The sequence below is a fragment of the Ambystoma mexicanum genome, chromosome 1p (assembly GCF_040938575.1).
Source record: "Ambystoma mexicanum isolate Mex_15411 chromosome 1p, UKY_AmexF1_1, whole genome shotgun sequence".
In the NCBI taxonomy this organism is placed as follows: Eukaryota; Metazoa; Chordata; class Amphibia; order Caudata; family Ambystomatidae; genus Ambystoma; species Ambystoma mexicanum.
This window is the reverse complement of record NC_090921.1, coordinates 17,120,696-17,141,963: the sequence shown is the minus strand read 5'-3', so window position 1 is coordinate 17,141,963 and position 21,268 is coordinate 17,120,696.

The window sequence follows — 21,268 nt, the reverse complement described above, 5'->3', positions numbered from 1 at the left end:
GATAAGCAGACTACGCCAGTGAGACAGTGAGATGCCTGCACTCGGGATAGTACAACCACCAAGAACCACCTTCATAAGAGTCATAGGGAATAAGCAGACTATGCCAGTGAGACAGTGAGATGCCTGCACTCGGGATAGTACCACCACCAAGACCCACCTTCATAAGAGTCATAGGAGATAATCAAACTACGCCAGTGAGACAGTGAGATGCCAGCACTCGGGATAGTACCACCACCAAGACCCTCCTTCATAAGAGTCATAGGAGATAAGAAGACTACGCCAGTGAGACAGTGCGATGCCTGCACTCGGGATAGTACGACCACCAAGACCCACCTTCATAAGAGTCATAGGAGATAAGCAGACTACGCCAGTGAGACAGTGAGATGACTGCACTCGGGATAGTGCCACCACCAAGGCCCTCCTTCATAAGAGTCATTGGAGATAATCAAACTACGCCAGTGAGATAGTGAGATGCCTGCACTCGGGACGGTAGCACCACCAAGACCCACCTTCATAAGAGTCATAGGAGATAAGCAGACTACGCCAGTGAGATAGTGAGATGCCTGCACTCGGGACAGTAGCACCACCAAGACCCACCTTCATAAGAGTCATTGGAGATAAGCAGACTACGCCAGTGAGAAAGTGAGATGCCTGCACTCGGGACAGTACCACCACCAAGACCCACCTTCATAAGAGTCATAGGATATAAGCAGACTATGCCAGTGAGATAGTGAGATGCCTGCACTCGGGACAGTAGCACCACCAAGACCCACCTTCATAAGAGTCATAGGAGATAAGCAGACTACGCCAGTGAGATAGTGAGATGCCTGCACTCGGGACAGTAGCACCACCAAGACCCACCTTCATAAGAGTCATAGGAGATAAGCAGACTATGCCAGTGAGATAGTGAGATGCCTGCACTCGGGACAGTACCACCACCAAGACCCACCTTCATAAGAGTCATAGGAGATAAGCAGACTACGCCAGTGAGATAGTGAGATGCCTACACTCGGGACAGAACCACCACCAAGACCCACCTTCATAAGAGTCATAGGAGATAAGCAGACTACGCCAGTGAGACAGTGAGATGCCTGCACTCGGGATAGTACCACCACCAAGACCCATCTTCATAAGAGTCATAGGAGATAAGCAGACTACGCCAGTGGGACAGTGAGATGCCTGCACTCGGGACAGTAGCACCACCAAGACCCACCTCATAAGAGTCATAGGAGATAAGCAGACTATGCCAGTGAAACAGTGAGATGCCTGCACTCGGGACAGTAGCACCACCAAGACCCACCTTCATAAGAGTCATAGGAGATAAGCAGACTACGCCAGTGAGATAGTGAGATGCCTGCACTCAGGATAGAACCACCACCAAGACCCACCTTCATAAGAGTCATAGGAGATAAGCAGACTACGCCAGTGAGACAGTGAGATGCCTGCACTCGGGATAGTACCACCACCAAGGCCCTCCTTCATAAGAGTCATAGGAGATAAGCAGACTACGCCAGTGAGATACTGAGATGCCTGCACTCGGGACAGTAGCACCACCAAGACCCACCTTCATAAGAGTCATAGGAGATAAGCAGACTATGCCAGTGGGACAGTGAGATGCCTGCACTCGGGACAGTACCACCACCAAGACCCTCCTTCATAAGAGTAATAGTAGATAATCAAACTACGCCAGTGAGACAGTGAGATGCCAGCACTCGGGATAGTACCACCACCAAGACCCTCCTTCATAAGAGTCTTAGGATATAAGCAGACTATGCCAGTGAGACAGTGAGATCCACCAAGACCCTCCTTCATAAGAGTCATAGGAGATAAGCAGACTATGCCAGTGAGACAGTGAGATCCTGCACTCGGGACAGTAGCACCATCAAGACCCACCTTCATAAGAGTCAAAGGAGATAAGCAGACTACGCCAGTGAGACAGTAAGATGCCTGCTCTCGGGACAGAAGCACCACCAAGACCCATCTTCATAAGAAGCATAGGAGATAAGCAGACTATGCCAGTGAGACAGTGGGATGCCTGCACTCGGGACAGTAGCACCACCAAGACCCACCTTCATAAGAAGCATAGGAGATAAGCAGACTATGCCAGTGAGACAGTGGGATGCCTGCACTCGGGACAGTAGCACCACCAAGACCCACCTTCATAAGAGTCATAGGAGATAAGCAGACTACGCCAGTGAGACAGTGAGATGCCTGCACTCGGGACAGTAGCACCACCAAGACCCACCTTCATAAGAGTCATAGGAGATAAGCAGACCATGCCAGTGAGACAGTGGGATGCCTGCACTCGGGACAGTAGCACCACCAAGACCCACCTTCATAAGAGTCATAGGAGATAAGCAGACCATGCCAGTGAGACAGTGGGATGCCTGCACTCGGGACAGTAGCACCACCAAGACCCACCTTCATAAGAGTCATAGGAGATAAGCAGACTACGCCAGTGAGACAGTGAGATGCCTGCACTCGGGATAGTACCACCACCAAGACCCACCTTCATAAGAGTCATAGGAGATAAGCAGACTACGCCAGTGGGACAGTGAGATGCCTGCACTCGGGATAGTACCACCACCAAGACCCACCTTCACAAGAGTCATAGGAGATAAGCAGACTACGCCAGTGAGGCAGTGAGATGCCTGCACTCGGGACAGTAGCACCACCAAGACCCACCTTCATAAGAGTCATAGGAGATAAGCAGACTACGCCAGTGAGAAAGTGAGATGCCTGCACTCGGGACAGTAGCACCACCAAGACCCACCTTCATAAGAGTCGTAGGAGATAAGCAGAATACGCCAGTGAGATTGTGAGATGCCTGCACTCGGGACAGTAGCACCACCAAGACCCACCTTCATAAGAGTCGTAGGAGATAAGCAGACTACGCCAGTGAGATAGTGAGATGCCTGCACTTGGGACAGTAGCACCACCAAGGCCCACCTTCATAAGAGTCGTAGGAGATAAGCAGACTATGCCAGTGGGACAGTGAGATGCCTGCACTCGGGACAGTACCACCACCAAGACCCACCTTCATAAGAGTCGTAGGAGATAAGCAGACTACGCCAGTGAGACAGTGAGATGCCTGCACTCGGGACAGTACCACCACCAAGACCCACCTTCATAAGAGTCGGAGGAGATAAGCAGACTACGCCAGTGAGACAGTGAGATGCCTGCAGTCAGGATAGTACAACCACCAAAGCCCTCCTTCATAAGAGTCATAGGAGATAAGCAGACTACGCCAGTGAGACAGTGAAATGCCTGCACTCGGGATAGTACAACCACCAAGAACCACCTTCATAAGAGTCATAGGGGATAAGCAGACTACGCCAGTGAGACAGTGAGATGCCTGCACTCGGGATAGTACCACCACCAAGACCCACCTTCATAAGAGTCATAGGAGATAATCAAACTACGCCAGTGAGACAGTGAGATGCCAGCACTCGGGACAGTAGCACCACCAAGACCCACCTTCATAAGAGTCATAGGAGATAAGCAGACTATGACAGTGAGACAGTGGGATGCCTGCACTCGGGACAGTAGCACCACCAAGACCCACCTTCATAAGAGTCATAGGAGATAAGCAGACTACGCCAGTGAGACAGTGAGATGCCTGCACTCGGGATAGTACCACCACCAAGACCCACCTTCATAAGAGTCATAGGAGATAAACAGACTACGCCAGTGGGACAGTGAGATGCCTGCACTCGGGATAGTACCACCACCAAGACCCACCTTCACAAGAGTCATAGGAGATAAGCAGACTACGCCAGTGAGACAGTGAGATGCCTGCACTCGGGACAGTAGCACCACCAAGACCCACCTTCATAAGAGTCATAGGAGATAAGCAGACTACGCCAGTGAGAAAGTGAGATGCCTGCACTCGGGACAGTAGCACCACCAAGAGCCACCTTCATAAGAGTCGTAGGAGATAAGCAGAATACGCCAGTGAGATAGTGAGATGCCTGCACTCGGGACAGTAGCACCACCAAGACCCACCTTCATAAGAGTCGTAGGAGATAAGCAGACTACGCCAGTGAGATAGTGAGATGCCTGCACTTGGGACAGTAGCACCACCAAGGCCCACCTTCATAAGAGTCGTAGGAGATAAGCAGACTATGCCAGTGGGACAGTGAGATGCCTGCACTCGGGACAGTACCACCACCAAGACCCACCTTCATAAGAGTCGTAGGAGATAAGCAGACTACGCCAGTGAGACAGTGAGATGCCTGCACTCGGGACAGTACCACCACCAAGACCCACCTTCATAAGAGTCGTAGGAGATAAGCAGACTACGCCAGTGAGACAGTGAGATGCCTGCAGTCAGGATAGTACAACCACCAAGGCCCTCCTTCATAAGAGTCATAGGAGATAAGCAGACTACGCCAGTGAGACAGTGAGATGCCTGCACTCGGGATAGTACAACCACCAAGAACCACCTTCATAAGAGTCATAGGGGATAAGCAGACTACGCCAGTGAGACAGTGAGATGCCTGCACTCGGGATAGTACCACCACCAAGTCCCACCTTCATAAGAGTCATAGGAGATAATCAAACTACGCCAGTGAGACAGTGAGATGCCAGCACTCGGGATAGTACCACCACCAAGACCCTCCTTCATAAGAGTCATAGGAGATAAGAAGACTACGCCAGTGAGACAGTGCGATGCCTGCACTCGGGATAGTACCACCACCAAGACCCACCTTCATAAGAGTCATAGGAGATAAGCAGACTACGCCAGTGAGACAGTGAGATGACTGCACTCGGGATAGTGCCACCACCAAGGCCCTCCTTCATAAGAGTCATTGGAGATAATCAAACTACGCCAGTGAGATAGTGAGATGCCTGCACTCGGGACGGTAGCACCACCAAGACCCACCTTCATAAGAGTCATAGGAGATAAGCAGACTATGCCAGTGAGATAGTGAGATGCCTGCACTCGGGACAGTAGCACCACCAAGACCCACCTTCATAAGAGTCGTAGGAGATAAGCAGACTACGCCAGTGAGATAGTGAGATGCCTGCACTTGGGACAGTAGCACCACCAAGGCCCACCTTCATAAGAGTCGTAGGAGATAAGCAGACTATGCCAGTGGGACAGTGAGATGCCTGCACTCGGGACAGTACCACCACCAAGACCCACCTTCATAAGAGTCGTAGGAGATAAGCAGACTACGCCAGTGAGACAGTGAGATGCCTGCACTCGGGACAGTACCACCACCAAGACCCACCTTCATAAGAGTCGTAGGAGATAAGCAGACTACGCCAGTGAGACAGTGAGATGCCTGCACTCGGGACAGTACCACCACCAAGACCCACCTTCATAAGAGTCGTAGGAGATAAGCAGACTACGCCAGTGAGACAGTGAGATGCCTGCAGTCAGGATAGTACAACCACCAAGGCCCTCCTTCATAAGAGTCATAGGAGATAAGCAGACTACGCAAGTGAGACAGTGAGATGCCAGCACTCGGGATAGTACCACCACCAAGACCCTCCTTCATAAGAGTCATAGGAGATAAGAAGACTACGCCAGTGAGACAGTGCGATGCCTGCACTCGGGATAGTACCACCACCAAGACCCACCTTCATAAGAGTCATAGGAGATAAGCAGACTACGCCAGTGAGACAGTGAGATGACTGCACTCGGGATAGTGCCACCACCAAGGCCCTCCTTCATAAGAGTCATTGGAGATAATCAAACTACGCCAGTGAGATAGTGAGATGCCTGCACTCGGGACGGTAGCACCACCAAGACCCACCTTCATAAGAGTCATAGGAGATAAGCAGACTACGCCAGTGAGATAGTGAGATGCCTGCACTCGGGACAGTAGCACCACCAAGACCCACCTTCATAAGAGTCATAGGAGATAAGCAGACTACGCCAGTGAGAAAGTGAGATGCCTGCACTCGGGACAGTACCACCACCAAGACCCACCTTCATAAGAGTCATAGGATATAAGCAGACTACGCCAGTGAGATAGTGAGATGCCTGCACTCGGGACAGTAGCACCACCAAGACCCACCATCATAAGAGTCATAGGAGATAAGCAGACTATGCCAGTGAGATAGTGAGATGCCTGCACTCGGGACAGTACCACCACCAAGACCCACCTTCATAAGAGTCATAGGAGATAAGCAGACTACGCCAGTGAGATAATGAGATGCCTGCACTCGGGACAGAACCACCACCAAGACCCACCTTCATAAGAGTCATAGGAGATAAGCAGACTACGCCAGTGAGACAGTAAGATGCCTGCACTCGGGATAGTACCACCACCAAGACCCATCTTCATAAGAGTCATAGGAGATAAGCAGACTACGCCAGTGGGACAGTGAGATGCCTGCACTCGGGACAGTAGCACCACCAAGACCCACCTTCATAAGAGTCATAGGAGATAAGCAGACTATGCCAGTGAGACAGTGAGATGCCTGCACTCGGGACAGTAGCACCACCAAGACCCACCTTCATAAGAGTCATAGGAGATAAGCAGACTACGCCAGTGAGATAGTGAGATGCCTGCACTCAGGATAGAACCACCACCAAGACCCACCTTCATAAGAGTCATAGGAGATAAGCAGACTACGCCAGTGAGACAGTGAGATGACTGCACTCGGGATAGTACCACCACCAAGGCCCTCCTTCATAAGAGTCATAGGAGATAAGCAGACTACGCCAGTGAGATACTGAGATGCCTGCACTCGGGACAGTAGCACCACCAAGACCCACCTTCATAAGAGTCATAGGAGATAAGCAGACTATGCCAGTGGGACAGTGAGATGCCTGCACTCGGGACAGTACCACCACCAAGACCCTCCTTCATAAGAGTTATAGTAGATAATCAAACTACGCCAGTGAGACAGTGAGATGCCAGCACTCGGTATAGTACCACCACCAAGACCCTCCTTCATAAGAGTCTTAGGATATAAGCAGACTATGCCAGTGAGACAGTGAGATCCACCAAGACCCTCCTTCATAAGAGTCATAGGAGATAAGCAGACTATGCCAGTGAGACAGTGAGATCCTGCACTCGGGACAGTAGCACCATCAAGACCCACCTTCATAAGAGTCAAAGGAGATAAGCAGACTACGCCAGTGAGACAGTGAGATGCCTGCTCTCGGGACAGTAGCACCACCAAGACCCATCTTCATAAGAAGCATAGGAGAAAAGCAGACTATGCCAGTGAGACAGTGGGATGCCTGCACTCGGGACAGTAGCACCACCAAGACCCACCTTCATAAGAAGCATAGGAAATAAGCAGACTATGCCAGTGAGACAGCGGGATGCCTGCACTCGGGACAGTAGCACCACCAAGACCCACCTTCATAAGAGTCATAGGAGATAAGCAGACTACGCCAGTGAGACAGTGAGATGCCTGCACTCGGGACGGTAGCACCACCAAGACCCACCTTCATAAGAGTCATAGGAGATAAGCAGACTACGCCAGTGAGATAGTGAGATGCCTGCACTCGGGACAGTAGCACCACCAAGACCCACCTTCATAAGAGTCATAGGAGATAAGCAGACTACGCCAGTGAGAAAGTGAGATGCCTGCACTCAGGACAGTACCACCACCAAGACCCACCTTCATAAGAGTCATAGGATATAAGCAGACTACGCCAGTGAGATAGTGAGATGCCTGCACTCGGGACAGTAGCACCACCAAGACCCACCTTCATAAGAGTCATAGGAGATAAGCAGACTATGCCAGTGAGATAGTGAGATGCCTGCACTCGGGACAGTACCACCACCAAGACCCACCTTCATAAGAGTCATAGGAGATAAGCAGACTACGCCAGTGAGATAATGAGATGCCTGCACTCGGGACAGAACCACCACCAAGACCCACCTTCATAAGAGTCATAGGAGATAAGCAGACTATGCCAGTGAGACAGTGAGATCCACCAAGACCCTCCTTCATAAGAGTCATAGGAGATAAGCAGACTATGCCAGTGAGACAGTGAGATCCTGCACTCGGGACAGTAGCACCATCAAGACCCACCTTCATAAGAGTCAAAGGAGATAAGCAGACTACGCCAGTGAGACAGTGAGATGCCTGCTCTCGGGACAGTAGCACCACCAAGACCCATCTTCATAAGAAGCATAGGAGATAAGCAGACTATGCCAGTGAGACAGTGGGATGCCTGCACTCGGGACAGTAGCACCACCAAGACCCACCTTCATAAGAAGCATAGGAAATAAGCAGACTATGCCAGTGAGACAGTGAGATGACTGCACTCGGGATAGTGCCACCACCAAGGCCCTCCTTCATAAGAGTCATTGGAGATAATCAAACTACGCCAGTGAGATAGTGAGATGCCTGCACTCGGGACGGTAGCACCACCAAGACCCACCTTCATAAGAGTCATAGGAGATAAGCAGACTACGCCAGTGAGATAGTGAGATGCCTGCACTCGGGACAGTAGCACCACCAAGACCCACCTTCATAAGAGTCATAGGAGATAAGCAGACGACGCCAGTGAGAAAGTGAGATGCCTGCACTCAGGACAGTACCACCACCAAGACCCACCTTCATAAGAGTCATAGGATATAAGCAGACTACGCCAGTGAGATAGTGAGATGCCTGCACTCGGGACAGTAGCACCACCAAGACCCACCTTCATAAGAGTCATAGGAGATAAGCAGACTATGCCAGTGAGATAGTGAGATGCCTGCACTCGGGACAGTACCACCACCAAGACCCACCTTCATAAGAGTCATAGGAGATAAGCAGACTACGCCAGTGAGATAATGAGATGCCTGCACTCGGGACAGAACCACCACCAAGACCCACCTTCATAAGAGTCATAGGAGATAAGCAGACTACGCCAGTGAGACAGTAAGATGCCTGCACTCGGGATAGTACCACCACCAAGACCCATCTTCATAAGAGTCATAGGAGATAAGCAGACTACGCCAGTGGGACAGTGAGATGCCTGCACTCGGGACAGTAGCACCACCAAGACCCACCTTCATAAGAGTCATAGGAGATAAGCAGACTATGCCAGTGAGACAGTGAGATGCCTGCACTCGGGACAGTAGCACCACCAAGACCCACCTTCATAAGAGTCATAGGAGATAAGCAGACTACGCCAGTGAGATAGTGAGATGCCTGCACTCAGGATAGAACCACCACCAAGACCCACCTTCATAAGAGTCATAGGAGATAAGCAGACTACGCCAGTGAGACAGTGAGATGACTGCACTCGGGATAGTACCACCACCAAGGCCCTCCTTCATAAGAGTCATAGGAGATAAGCAGACTACGCCAGTGAGATACTGAGATGCCTGCACTCGGGACAGTAGCACCACCAAGACCCACCTTCATAAGAGTCATAGGAGATAAGCAGACTATGCCAGTGGGACAGTGAGATGCCTGCACTCGGGACAGTACCACCACCAAGACCCTCCTTCATAAGAGTTATAGTAGATAATCAAACTACGCCAGTGAGACAGTGAGATGCCAGCACTCGGGATAGTACCACCACCAAGACCCTCCTTCATAAGAGTCTTAGGATATAAGCAGACTATGCCAGTGAGACAGTGAGATCCACCAAGACCCTCCTTCATAAGAGTCATAGGAGATAAGCAGACTATGCCAGTGAGACAGTGAGATCCTGCACTCGGGACAGTAGCACCATCAAGACCCACCTTCATAAGAGTCAAAGGAGATAAGCAGACTACGCCAGTGAGACAGTGAGATGCCTGCTCTCGGGACAGTAGCACCACCAAGACCCATCTTCATAAGAAGCATAGGAGATAAGCAGACTATGCCAGTGAGACAGTGGGATGCCTGCACTCGGGACAGTAGCACCACCAAGACCCACCTTCATAAGAAGCATAGGAAATAAGCAGACTATGCCAGTGAGACAGCGGGATGCCTGCACTCGGGACAGTAGCACCACCAAGACCCACCTTCATAAGAGTCATAGGAGATAAGCAGACTACGCCAGTGAGACAGTGAGATGCCTGCACTCGGGACGGTAGCACCACCAAGACCCACCTTCATAAGAGTCATAGGAGATAAGCAGACTACGCCAGTGAGATAGTGAGATGCCTGCACTCGGGACAGTAGCACCACCAAGACCCACCTTCATAAGAGTCATAGGAGATAAGCAGACTACGCCAGTGAGAAAGTGCCTGCACTCGGGACAGTACCACCACCAAGACCCACCTTCATAAGAGTCATAGGATATAAGCAGACTACGCCAGTGAGATAGTGAGATGCCTGCACTCGGGACAGTAGCACCACCAAGACCCACCTTCATAAGAGTCATAGGAGATAAGCAGACTATGCCAGTGAGATAGTGAGATGCCTGCACTCGGGACAGTACCACCACCAAGACCCACCTTCATAAGAGTCATAGGAGATAAGCAGACTACGCCAGTGAGATAGTGAGATGCCTGCACTCGGGACAGAACCACCACCAAGACCCACCTTCATAAGAGTCATAGGAGATAAGCAGACTACGCCAGTGAGACAGTGAGATGCCTGCACTCGGGATAGTACCACCACCAAGACCCATCTTCATAAGAGTCATAGGAGATAAGCAGACTACGCCAGTGGGACAGTGAGATGCCTGCACTCGGGACAGTAGCACCACCAAGACCCACCTTCATAAGAGTCATAGGAGATAAGCAGACTATGCCAGTGAGACAGTGAGATGTCTACACTCGGGACAGTAGCACCACCAAGACCCATCTTCATAAGAAGCATAGGAGATAAGCAGACTATGCCAGTGAGACAGTGGGATGCCTGCACTCGGGACAGTAGCACCACCAAGACCCACCTTCATAAGAAGCATAGGAGATAAGCAGACTATGCCAGTGAGACAGCGGGATGCCTGCACTCGGGACAGTAGCACCACCAAGACCCACCTTCATAAGAGTCATAGGAGATAAGCAGACTACGCCAGTGAGACAGTGAGATGCCTGCACTCGGGACGGTAGCACCACCAAGACCCACCTTCATAAGAGTCATAGGAGATAAGCAGACTACGCCAGTGAGATAGTGAGATGCCTGCACTCGGGACAGTAGCACCACCAAGACCCACCTTCATAAGAGTCATAGGAGATAAGCAGACTACGCCAGTGAGAAAGTGAGATGCCTGCACTCGGGACAGTACCACCACCAAGACCCACCTTCATAAGAGTCATAGGACATAAGCAGACTACGCCAGTGAGATAGTGAGATGCCTGCACTCGGGACAGTAGCACCACCAAGACCCACCTTCATAAGAGTCATAGGAGATAAGCAGACTACGCCAGTGAGATAGTGAGATGCCTGCACTCGGGACAGAACCACCACCAAGACCCACCTTCATAAGAGTCATAGGAGATAAGCAGACTACGCCAGTGAGACAGTGAGATGCCTGCACTCGGGATAGTACCACCACCAAGACCCATCTTCATAAGAGTCATAGGAGATAAGCAGACTACGCCAGTGGGACAGTGAGATGCCTGCACTCGGGACAGTAGCACCACCAAGACCCACCTTCATAAGAGTCATAGGAGATAAGCAGACTATGCCAGTGAGACAGTGAGATGCCTGCACGCGGGACAGTAGCACCACCAAGACCCACCTTCATAAGAGTCATAGGAGATAAGCAGACTACGCCAGTGAGATAGTGAGATGCCTGCACTCAGGATAGAACCACCACCAAGACCCACCTTCATAAGAGTCATAGGAGATAAGCAGACTACGCCAGTGAGACAGTGAGATGCCTGCACTCGGGATAGTACCACCACCAAGGCCCTCCTTCATAAGAGTCATTGGAGATAAGCAGACTACGCCAGTGAGATACTGAGATGCCTGCACTCGGGACAGTAGCACCACCAAGACCCACCTTCATAAGAGTCATAGGAGATAAGCAGACTATGCCAGTGGGACAGTGAGATGCCTGCACTCGGGACAGTACCACCACCAAGACCCTCCTTCATAAGAGTAATAGTAGATAATCAAACTACGCCAGTGAGACAGTGAGATGCCAGCACTCGGGATAGTACCACCACCAAGACCCTCCTTCATAAGAGTCTTAGGATATAAGCAGACTATGCCAGTGAGACAGTGAGATCCACCAAGACCCTCCTTCATAAGAGTCATAGGAGATAAGCAGACTATGCCAGTGAGACAGTGAGATCCTGCACTCGGGACAGTAGCACCATCAAGACCCACCTTCATAAGAGTCAAAGGAGATAAGCAGACTACGCCAGTGAGACAGTGAGATGCCTGCTCTCGGGACAGTAGCACCACCAAGACCCATCTTCATAAGAAGCATAGGAGATAAGCAGACTATGCCAGTGAGACAGTGGGATGCCTGCACTCGGGACAGTAGCACCACCAAGACCCACCTTCATAAGAAGCATAGGAGATAAGCAGACTATGCCAGTGAGACAGCGGGATGCCTGCACTCGGGACAGTAGCACCACCAAGACCCTCCTTCATAAGAGTCATAGGAGATAAGCAGACTACGCCAGTGAGACAGTGAGATGCCTGCACTCGGGACAGTAGCACCACCAAGACCCATATTCATAAGAGTCATTGGAGATAAGCAGACTACGCCAGTGAGATAGTGAGATGCCTGCACTCGGGACAGTAGCACCACCAAGACCCTCCTTCATAAGAGTCTTAGGAGATAAGCAGACTATGCCAGTGAGACAGTGAGATCCACCAAGACCCTCCTTCATAAGAGTCATAGGAGATAAGCAGACTATGAGAGTGAGACAGTGAGATCCTGCACTCGGGACAGTAGCACCATCAAGACTCACCTTCATAAGAGTCAAAGGAGATAAGCAGACTATGCCAGTGAGATAGTGAGATGCCTGCACTCGGGACAGTGGCACCACCAAGACCCATCTTCATAAGAGTCATTGGAGGTAAGCAGACTACGCCAGTGAGATAGTGAGATGCCTGCACTCGGGACAGTAGCACCACCAAGACCCATCTTCATAAGAGTCATTGGAGATAAGCAGACTATGCCAGTGAGATAGTGAGATGCCTGCACTCGGGACAGTACCACCACCAAGACCCACCTTCATAAGAGTCATAGGAGATAAGCAGACTACGCCAGTGGGACAGTGAGATGCCTGCACTCGGGACAGTACCACCACCAAGACCCTCCTTCATAAGAGTCATAGGAGATAAGCAGACTACGCCAGTGAGATAGTGAGATGCCTGCAGTCAGGATAGTACAACCACCAAGGCCCACCTTCATAAGAGTCATAGGAGATAAGCAGACTAAGCCAGTGAGATAGTGAGATGCCTGCACTCGGGACAGTAGCACCACCAAGACCCACCTTCATGAGAGTCATAGGAGATAAGCAGACTATGCCAGTGAGATAGTGAGATGCCTGCACTCGGGACAGTACCACCACCAAGACCCACCTTCATAAGAGTCATAGGAGATAAGCAGACTATGCCAGTGAGATAGTGAGATGCCTGCCGTCAGGATAGTACAACCACCAAGGCCCACCTTCATAAGAGTCATAGGAGATAAGCAGACTACGCCAGTGAGATAGTGAGATGCCTGCACTCGGGACAGTAGCACCACCAAGACCCTCCTTCATAAGAGTCATAGGAGATAAGCAGACTACGCCAGTGAGAAAGTGAGATGCCTGCACTCGGGACAGTACCTCCACCAAGACCCACCTTCATAAGAGTCATAGGAGATAAGCAGACTATGCCAGTGAGATAGTGATACGCCTACACTCAGGACAGTACCACCCATCCAGACCGACCTTCATAAGTGTCATAGGAGATAAGCAGACTATGCCAGTGAGACAGTGAGATGCCTGCACTCGGGACAGTAGCACCATCAAGACCCTCCTTCATAAGAGTCATAGGAGATAAGCAGACTATGCCAGTGAGATAGTAAGACACCTACACTCAGGACAGTACCGCCCATCCAGACCGACCTTCATAAGTGTCATAGGAGATAAGCAGACTACGCCAGTGAGATAGTGAGACGCCTACACTCAGGACAGTACCACCCATCTAGACCGCCTTCATAAGTGTCATAGGAGATAAGCAGACTACGCCAGTGAGATACTGAGATGCCTGCACTTGAGACAGTAGCACCATCAAGGCCCTCCTTCATAAGAGTCATAGGAGATAAGCAGACTACGCCAGTGAGACAGTGAGATGCCTGCACTCGGGATAGTACAACCACCAAGAACCACCTTCATAAGAGTGATAGGGGATAAGCAGACTACGCCAGTGAGACAGTGAGATGCCTGCACTCGGGATAGTACCACCACCAAGACCCACCTTCATAAGAGTCATAGGAGATAATCAAACTACGCCAGTGAGACAGTGAGATGCCAGCACTCGGGATAGTACCACCACCAAGACACTCCTTCATAAGAGTCATAGGAGATAAGAAGACTACGCCAGTGAGACAGTGCGATGCCTGCACTCGGGATAGTACCACCACCAAGACCCACCTTCATAAGAGTCATAGGAGATAAGCAGACTACGCCAGTGAGACAGTGAGATGACTGCACTCGGGATAGTGCCACCACCAAGGCCCTCCTTCATAAGAGTCATTGGAGATAATCAAACTACGCCAGTGAGATAGTGAGATGCCTGCACTCGGGACGGTAGCACCACCAAGACCCACCTTCATAAGAGTCATAGGAGATAAGCAGACTACGCCAGTGAGATAGTGAGATGCCTGCACTCGGGACAGTAGCACCACCAAGACCCACCTTCATAAGAGTCATAGGAGATAAGACTACGCCAGTGAGACAGTGAGATGCCTGCACTCGGGACAGTAGCACCACCAAGACCCACCTTCATAAGAGTCATAGGAGATAAGCAGACTACGCCAGTGAGAAAGTGAGATGCCTGCACTCGGGACAGTAGCACCACCAAGACCCACCTTCATAAGAGTCATAGGAGATAAGCAGAATACGCCAGTGAGATAGTGAGATGCCTGCACTCGGGACAGTAGCACCACCAAGACCCACCTTCATAAGAGTCATAGGAGATAAGCAGACTATGCCAGTGAGACAGTGGGATGCCTGCACTCGGGACAGTAGCACCACCAAGACCCACCTTCATAAGAGTAATAGTAGATAATCAAACTACGCCAGTGAGACAGTGAGATGCCAGCACTCGGGATAGTACCACCACCAAGACCCTCCTTCATAAGAGTCTTAGGATATAAGCAGACTATGCCAGTGAGACAGTGAGATCCACCAAGACCCTCCTTCATAAGAGTCATAGGAGATAAGCAGACTATGCCAGTGAGACAGTGAGATCCTGCACTCGGGACAGTAGCACCATCAAGACCCACCTTCATAAGAGTCAAAGGAGATAAGCAGACTACGCCAGTGAGAAAGTGAGATGCCTGCACTCGGGACAGTAGCACCACCAAGACCCACCTTCATAAGAGTCATAGGAGATAAGCAGAATACGCCAGTGAGATAGTGAGATGCCTGCACTCGGGACAGTAGCACCACCAAGACCCACCTTCATAAGAGTCATAGGAGATAAGCAGACTATGCCAGTGAGACAGTGGGATGCCTGCACTCGGGACAGTAGCACCACCAAGACCCACCTTCATAAGAGTCATAGGAGATAAGCAGACTACGCCAGTGAGACAGTGAGATGCCTGCACTCGGGATAGTACCACCACCAAGACCCACCTTCATAAGAGTCATAGGAGATAAGCAGACTACGCCAGTGGGACAGTGAGATGCCTGCACTCGGGATAGTACCACCACCAAGACCCACCTTCATAAGAGTCATAGGAGATAAGCAGACTACGCCAGTGAGACAGTGAGATGCCTGCACTCGGGACAGTAGCACCACCAAGACCCACCATCATAAGAGTCATAGGAGATAAGCAGACTACGCCAGTGAGAAAGTGAGATGCCTGCACTCGGGACAGTAGCACCACCAAGACCCACCTTCATAAGAGTCATAGAAGATAAGCAGAATACGCCAGTGAGATAGTGAGATGCCTGCACTCGGGACAGTAGCACCACCAAGACCCACCTTCATAAGAGTCGTAGGAGATAAGCAGACTACGCCAGTGAGATAGTGAGATGCCTGCACTTGGGACAGTAGCACCGCCAAGGCCCACCTTCATAAGAGTCGTAGGAGATAAGCAGACTATGCCAGTGGGACAGTGAGATGCCTGCACTCGGGACAGTACCACCACCAAGACCCACCTTCATAAGAGTCGTAGGAGATAAGCAGACTACGCCAGTGAGACAGTGAGATGCCTGCACTCGGGACAGTACCACCACCAAGACCCACCTTCATAAGAGTCGTAGGAGATAAGCAGACTACGCCAGTGAGACAGTGAGATGCCTGCAGTCAGGATAGTACAACCACCAAGGCCCTCCTTCATAAGAGTCATAGGAGATAAGCAGACTACGCCAGTGAGACAGTGAGATGCCTGCACTCGGGATAGTACAACCACCAAGAACCACCTTCATAAGAGTCATAGGGGATAAGCAGACTACGCCAGTGAGACAGTGAGATGCCTGCACTCGGGATAGTACCACCACCAAGACCCACCTTCATAAGAGTCATAGGAGATAATCAAACTACGCCAGTGAGACAGTGGGCCTCATTACGACCCTGGCGGAATTCGGAAAACGATGGCGGAAATGCAATACCGCCATCGAATAGCGCTCGGTGCGACTATGACCCGTCACCGCAAAGTACGAAGCCATTAGCGACACCGTAGTGAACGCCAACGCTAACTGCACCAAGCACGCGCGCGCGCGCCATGCCAAACCGTAAACACCACCATGGCGCAAGGGTACGCTAATTCCGACCCTAGCGGACATGTACCTAACGCCATCAAGCATGGCGGAATGTACCATTCCGCCATGGTGAGAAGTACGGCATCGCGAATCAACCGTAAACGGCCCCACTGAGTGCCTGTACACCGCTCCCTGCCCACAAAGTACAACTCCCCGTAGGTGCAATGAAGTCACAATGCAACCATTGAAATGTACAAGTCACCCATGCATGCCAACGAACAAATGAAACACAAGAGGGGCCAATGGGAGCTGCAGGGCACAGATGGCACGAATACAGAAGCCATCCCAATGGACATGACCACAGTCCCCCACCAAGAAACGCACGCAAACACAGGCACCTGTGACCAGCAATATTCCGAAAATCACATCATTCCACCAGTCCACCTGGCTGACCGGCATCTGTTACACAAAACCCAATCCCCCGCCCCTGAGCATGACAACATTCAAACAGTCATATTGGCAGCCCCCATCCCTGACCTCACGGGCTTCGTAGGCAAACGCGCCCAGTACAGTACCACGCAACTAAACTCCGAAGCTGGAACCCAATGCAGATCTCCTCACAATACATCGCTCCCCAAATAGGAATATGCCACATCACTTGCAAAGAAGAACGCTACACGGGCCAAATCAGAATAGAAATTTAATGCACAACAAAATCACCAAGGCCATACAGCCATCAGGCCATGAACTCCAAAACACATTTCACCATTGTGGGCTGCATCCGCAAGAAATGACCAGCCACTACTTGTGTGACGCCCTGTTCCATCATGGTACACAGAGCCACATTCACGTACGAAAAGGCAACATGGAAGCGCACAGAACCGCAGGGCCGTCCCAATGGGGAGGTACTAGTCCAGCTGAAAGGCCGAAATGTTGCTCCGAGCCACTAGTACTGCGTAAGGGCATGTGGCCCATTGGCGATCGTCCCATAAGATCGTAATGCTGCTCCACTGATTAACACGAAGCAGCAGGTGTCGGGAGTAAAAGCCATCTGCAGGAGTGGCATACAGATGGCAGTGGCAAAAGGGGAGGAGATACCTGTCAACCAAAAGAAAAGAAAAAGAACAGAATGGCCATCAGAACTACATCCGAACAACTCACTTCAATGATCACACTGAATCCACAGCCATATGCATGCTAGCCCACTCCAAAGGATCATCACCACCCCAAAACCACTTGCGACTCATAACCATCTATATCGAGGTGTAAACACCATCACAAACGAGTGTACCTGTGCATGCGTCTGTCAAAACAGAATCCATCTGATGGGATTGTTAACGTGCATGGACACAAGTGTCTGAAGGCGCGTCGAGAAAGGGAGGGCTCAACAAGGCCAGATAGACGATGGTCCCACTATGGCAGCCCTGCATCACATAGCGCAGGGGAGGCGGATAGATTCCAAGAAGCCCTGAACATATCAAACTCTGTATCAAATCATCTGCCCATGCATCCATTCATCATTCCCTCATCCCGGTATAAAAACGCCAGAACATTTACTCACATGACATTAGAAATATCCATTGAGTCTGTGCGTTATGCAGCCTGCAAAATCCACAGTGCCCCAGCCCGTAATTCCAGTGTTGTGAAGTAACATGTATTTGGGAACGTCCGGCCTCATCGCCCACGTCGCTATTGCGCATCCCAAACTATTCATATCAATCATTGCTTCCTCGCCATGGCCCCTGTCTCAAGGACATTGAACAATAGAACGTTATATTTGCAGTCAGACCTGTGGGCATCTCCTCACCGCGAGCTGAAAACCGAAAGCGCCGCCCTTCGAATTCCTCATTTGCAACATCACGTCGAAAAGGCATCTGTGGCCGTTTGAAATCACAAATTAATCCATCTAGTGCGGCTGTGTGTGAAAATGGCAACTGCCTTCACCCACAAATGGGACGCCCCGCCCGTCGGTGCAACTCGGTACAGTGATGCATGAGGGCCCACCGTTACTCGAGTACTACGTTCCACTGACCCTTCACAAGTCTGTTCGCGACGGCAAAGATTGTATGTGAAACAATGGGACCATAGCCGAATGTACATATCAACAAATGTTACACGGCCATCGGGTACAAATACATGATTGCAATAGCAAGATGCCATTACCGAATTGCAGCGTTGTGTGCGGGACGTGCTCGGCCAAAGGGGAGAGCAGCTTGCACAGGTGGAATGAATCACCACAGGTGGAGGCCATACAGCCTGAAAACACATAAATTGCACACCCAGTCTCCTCCCACAACCACACACACTCCGAAATGCTACCGGCAGGACTCGCGATGTTGGCCCTGAGGGACCTGATAGCACTGCAAGTACTCCAACTCCAAGAAGAAGACGAACACCAACTACAAACGGCCGCACGGAGGAGACGCAGGAGGAGGAGGAGGGCAAGGCAGGGCCAGCAAGGGCCGCCAGCACAGCCACTACCACCACGCAGGCAGGCCGCAATCCCACGCCTCCGAGCACATCCGTTCAACCTCACTGATGAGCAGATCCACACCCTCTACCGTTTGGACCGGGACACCATAGCCGCCATTGTGGACATGACACAGGCTGACCTTGTCAGCATGATAGATAGCCCAACCGCCATCCCACCCCTACTGAAGGTGGTGTCTGTACTCCACTTCCTGGCCACAGGCACCTACCAGCACACAGTCGGACAGTTGCATGACATTTCTCAGCCACTGTTCTCACGGACACTATTGCAAGTGCTCGATGCCCTCCTGCAGCACGCAGACGACTACATCTCCCTACCACGCTCGGAGCAGGAAATTACAAACACGAAAGTGGGATTCCATGCACTTGGCGGCATACCGGGTGGCATTGGTGCCATCGACTGCACCCATGTTGAATTGGTCGTCCCACATGCCATGGAGGCCCAGTACCGCAACCGAAAACAATTTCATTCCCTGAATGTACAAATGGTGTGTGACTCCAACAGGATCATTACACATTGTTGTGCCCGATTCCCTGGATCAACCCATGATTCTATGGTCTTGAGGAACTCTACAATACCACGCTACATGGAGCGACACGCAGGGAACAGATCCTGGCTACTCGGTGAGTCTCATTACATGCATGATAATGTGGGGTATGTGATTCGGCAATGACCTGGCAGGAAGGGGGGGTGGTGGTGTGCGTACGTAGCAATGGCATTCCACATAATCCGTTTATCGTCCACATACAGGTGATGCTGGATATCCACTGAAGAGATGGCTCCTCACACCAGTCCGGAACCCACGGGACCAGCATGAGGAGGACTACAACCATGCCCACTCACGTACCCGTGTAGTCATTGAACAGGCATTCGGCCTACTGAAGACTCGTTTCCGCTGCCTCAGCAGGTCTGGCGGGGCACTCCTGTACCGCCATGAGAAGGTTGCAAAGATGGTGATGGCATGTGTCATGCTCCACAACATGTGCGTACGTAGAAATGTGCCCATGCCCCCTGACGCAGAACTGCAAGCACCTGATGATGGTCATGATGAGGGTGGGGATGTGGCAGCACCTCAAGGAGTCTGCGAGGCACCGGAGGGCCGTGACATTCGTCAGCATCTCATTGATGCATGCTTCTAGCACTCACGCCTGGTGACTGATACATGGACACGGTACTCGTGGCACTGTGTGTGTCTGGTACATGCACAATATGGACTGTACGCCTATGATGGCCTAGTACACAATGATCATTGTCCACACATCACATTGGTTGATCGTGCACTGTTTATGGCATATGTGATATCATATTGAACACCCTATCGACCCGCCACCCAAGTGAGCCCAACACACCCCCTCCACCCTCCTACCTCCCCCCCGAACACCAGTGTCCAAAGATGCTCATTGTCAGTGGGCTGTCGCTATTGCAAGCCCCCTCTGCGGGTATCAGGGGCACCCCTGCCTGTGGAGCGCAGGTTCCTCCCAGATCTACGTTGGGGGCTGCCCTGGACGGAACTTGCAACGGATGATGTCTCTGCCTGCTCACGTCTATGCATGTCCCTAAGGGTTTGTGAGAGCTCAGTGAGCACACGGCGCACTGCGGCAAGTTCGGCACATACGTCTGTGGACGTCGCATGCAGTTCCCCCCTCAGGCTCTCGGTGCTTCTCTCCATTTGGACTCTCAGGCTCTCGGTGCCACTCTCCATTTGGACTCTCAGGCTCTCGGTGCCACTCTCCATTTGGACTCTCAGGCTCTCGGTGCTACTCTCCATTTGTGCCCTTAGTGTCTCTGTACTTCTCACCATTTCTGCCCTAAGTGTCTCAGTTGATGTTTCTATGTCTGCCTTAGTGCCCCCACATTCATCGGCATGGTCCTTGAGGAGCGTGGCCAGTTGCTGCTGTTGCACGATTAACTGGTCGAGGGACTGTTGCCTCTGCTGGGCCATGGCCATTTGCGGGGGTGTCACAGAGGGGCTGTTGACCTCATGTTGCCTTGCCACAGGGCTTGTGGGGGATGGCCAGTCGACGTCTTGTGGGTGCCCCTGCGTGGTATCCTC